General features: G+C 47.2%; 1 pseudogene; it reads left to right on the forward strand.

Moving 5' to 3' along the window:
- The first annotated feature begins 1387 nt into the window (after nucleotides 1–1387).
- LOC101714816 (chondroitin sulfate N-acetylgalactosaminyltransferase 2 pseudogene) lies at nucleotides 1388–3015 on the forward strand (annotated as a pseudogene).
- The last annotated feature ends 327 nt before the right edge of the window (nucleotides 3016–3342 follow it).

Here is a 3342-nt window from a genome sequence, read left to right on the forward strand (position 1 = left end):
AAAACAATACTCCATGCGACAGGAACCCGAAAAAAAGCAGGAGTAGCTATCCGCTTTGCAGACCAAGTGGATTTCAAACCCACACCAATTAAGAGAGCCAAAGAAGGACATTGCATCCTTGTGAAAGGAACAATCCAACAGGAAGAGATGACAGTCATAAATACCTATGCACCAAACACTAGTGCACCCAACTATATAAAACAAATACTAAAGGACATGAAAAATCATATAAGCACTAATACAATAGTAGTGGGGGACCTCAATACCCCACTGTCACAAATAGATAGACCAACTAGACAAAAAACAAGCAACGAAATACTAGAACTCAATCAAACTCTTGAACAAATGAACTTAACAGATGTTTACAGAGTGTTCCACCCCACAAAATCAGAATACACATTCTTTTCAGCTGCACACAGGTCATTCTCCAAAATAGACCACATACTCGCTCATAGAACATATTTCAGTAAGTGCAAAGGAATTGAAGTTATCCCCTGTATATTATCAGACCATAGTGCGATGAAATTGGAGATCAATAGCAAAAGAAACTGCAAAAATTTCATAAACACATGGAAATTGAACAGCACACTTCTGAATAACCAATGGGTCACAGAGGAAATCAAAGAAGAAATCAGGGGCTCTCCGAAGAGCCGGCTGTGGCCCGGAGTCGCCTGTGGCAGGGCTCTGAGGCGGCGGACTCTCTCCGCCCAAGCCCAGGCCCCAGGGCGGCAACACTGTGACGGGCAGCGCGGAAACCCTCGGCCCCCGTGACAGTGACACCGTCACCCCAGCCCGCGACCTCGCCGTGTGCAGCAGAGCCCGCGACCCGCAGCGCGAGGGCAGAGGTCGTGTCCGGCCCCGGGCGAGCACGGCCTGAGCGCCTCTAGGCAGCTTGGCATTTAGTTTGCAGACTTTATGGAGGTGTAAAGTAGGCATGAAGTCAGCACATGCATGTGCGGCGCACTTAGCCGGGCAGACCACCCCGATCCTCGACCTGGCTCTCCCGCATCCTCCGCTCCTCCCAGCCTGCCTTCAGCTATGACTGTGACCTTTTGCAATTGCCTCCACACACACACTTAATTTTAAGGCTCCTAGATTGGTGAAGTTGAGCAATAGAAATTACTGAGAAAAGTCTCCACTCACATCATGGATTTTAGAGACCAGATTACTGTATTCCGGAGATCATGGTAACAATACAAGAAGTGCTTAATTTCTCATTTCTGCAAGTGATCATGACTATTGAAGAAAAATTGTTTTAGCTACAATAAAATCAATTTTGGTCCCTTTTATGGAAATCCTGATTTTATTTCTAAATCTCAACAGCTTTTTGCTAAAGGTATGAATGCACAAAGAGCTTATCTGGTTAGGCAAATGCACCTTGCTGAGAATGTCTAGAAGAGGCTCCACTGTCCCTACCCGTGCCCACTGGCTGCTGGTGGGTCTCACTCTGCTCTTCAGCTTGGTGTTGTTCCTTACCTTCTGGAATGTGCCCCTCAGACCGATGGAAATGCATCTCTTCCTGGGGCTGTCGGGGAAAGTTATGGTAGAGAGTACTATCAAGTCCTCTTACAGGAGCAGGAGGAACATTATCAAACCAGGGCAGCCAGTCTGAAACGCCAGATTGCCCAGCTAAAGCTAGAATTACAAGAAATGAGTGAGAAGATGAGGTCACTGCAGGAGAGAAGGAAGGTAGGTGCCCATGGCATAGGCTACCACAGTAATGGCGAGCAGGCCCCTGGTGACCCCTTAGAGTTCCTTCACTCCCAGATCCACAAGGCCGATGTCAGCGTAGGAACCAAACTTCCCAGTGAGTACGGCCTCGTCCCTTTCGAGAGCTTTACCTTAATGAAAGGTTTTCAGTTGGAAATGGGTCTCACCCGCCATCCTGAAGAAAAGCCGGTTAGAAAAGACAAACAAGATGAATTGGTAGAAGTTACTGAAGCTGGATTGGAGGTCCTTAATAATCCTGATGAAGAGGATGAACAGGAAGATGAGGAGGGTCCTCTTGGAGAGAATCTGATGTTTAACGAAAATGACTTCATAGAAGGTTACTATCGCACTGAGAGAGATAAGGGGACACAGTATGAGCTCTTTTTCAAGACGGCAAACCTGATGGAGTACAGGCATGTGACTCTCCTCTGCCCTTTTGGGCCTCTCATGAAGGTGAAGTGTCACGTGGTTGACATCAGCAGGGCCATCATCAACATCATCATGCTGCTTGCTCAGAGAACAGAAGCGGTCACACAGTTCATGCAGAACTTCAGGGATGTTTGTATTCATCAGGACAAGAGGATCCATCTTATGGTGGTGTACTTTGGTAAAGAGGGACTGTCTGAAGTCAAATCTATCCTAGAATCTGTCACAAGTGAGTCTAATTTTCACAATTACGCCTTGGTCTCATTGAATGAAGAATTTAATCGTGGACGAGGACTAAATGTGGGTGCCAGAGATTGGGACAAGGGAGAGGTCTTGATGTTTTTCTGTGATGTTGATATATATTTCTCAGCCGAATTCCTTAACAGCTGCCAGTTAAATGCTGAGCCAGGTAGAAAGGAGTTTTACCCTGTGGTGTTCAGCCTTTACAACCCTGCCATCGTTTATGCCAACCAAGACTCCCCACCCCCTGTGGAGCAGCAGCTGGTTCATAAAAAGGATTCTGGTTTTTGGCGAGATTTTGGCTTTGGAATGACTTGTCAATATCAATCAGATTTTCTGACTATTGGTGGGTTTGACATGGAAGTGAAAGGCTGGGGTGGAGAAGACGTTCACCTGTATTGGAAGTACTTACACAGCGACCTGATTATTGTCTGAACCCCGGTTCCTGGTCTTTTCCACCTCTGGCATGAGAAGCATTGTGCAGATGAGCTGACACCAGAGCAGTACCGCATGTGCGTCCAGTCCAAGGCCATGAGCGAGGCCTCACACTCCCACCTGGGCATGATGGCCTTCCAGGAGGAGATCGAGTTGCACAGTCACAAGCAGGCCTACCAGACGAACAGCCAGGCCACCGGGTAGTGCTCAGGGTGTGTCACACTCAGTCTGACCACAAGCCAAGACTGTTGGTTTACCCGTAATTCCTCTTCCAGATCCCATGCCTGTCCTGGAGAAGACATGTTTCTCATATTCTTTTAGATGCTGTCTGTGCAGTTCACTATGTTACAGGAAGAAAAAAATGAGTGTTTCAGTGCAAAGCCTGCTTTGTGATGTACTGTTCTGTGGATCAGTCAACAAAGGAAATTAATGTTTGCCCTAGAAGTAGCTGGGGTCTATTCATACCTAGGACCTGTGTTGTGATCTCAGGATTATGGAGCGAGATTGCACCAGGCAGGGGTGGGGCATGCA

Source organism: Heterocephalus glaber, unplaced genomic scaffold, assembly GCF_053883595.1.
Source record: "Heterocephalus glaber isolate CG9 unplaced genomic scaffold, H.glaber_assembly_v1.0 deba00001446, whole genome shotgun sequence".
NCBI classification, from domain to species: domain Eukaryota; kingdom Metazoa; phylum Chordata; class Mammalia; order Rodentia; family Bathyergidae; genus Heterocephalus; species Heterocephalus glaber.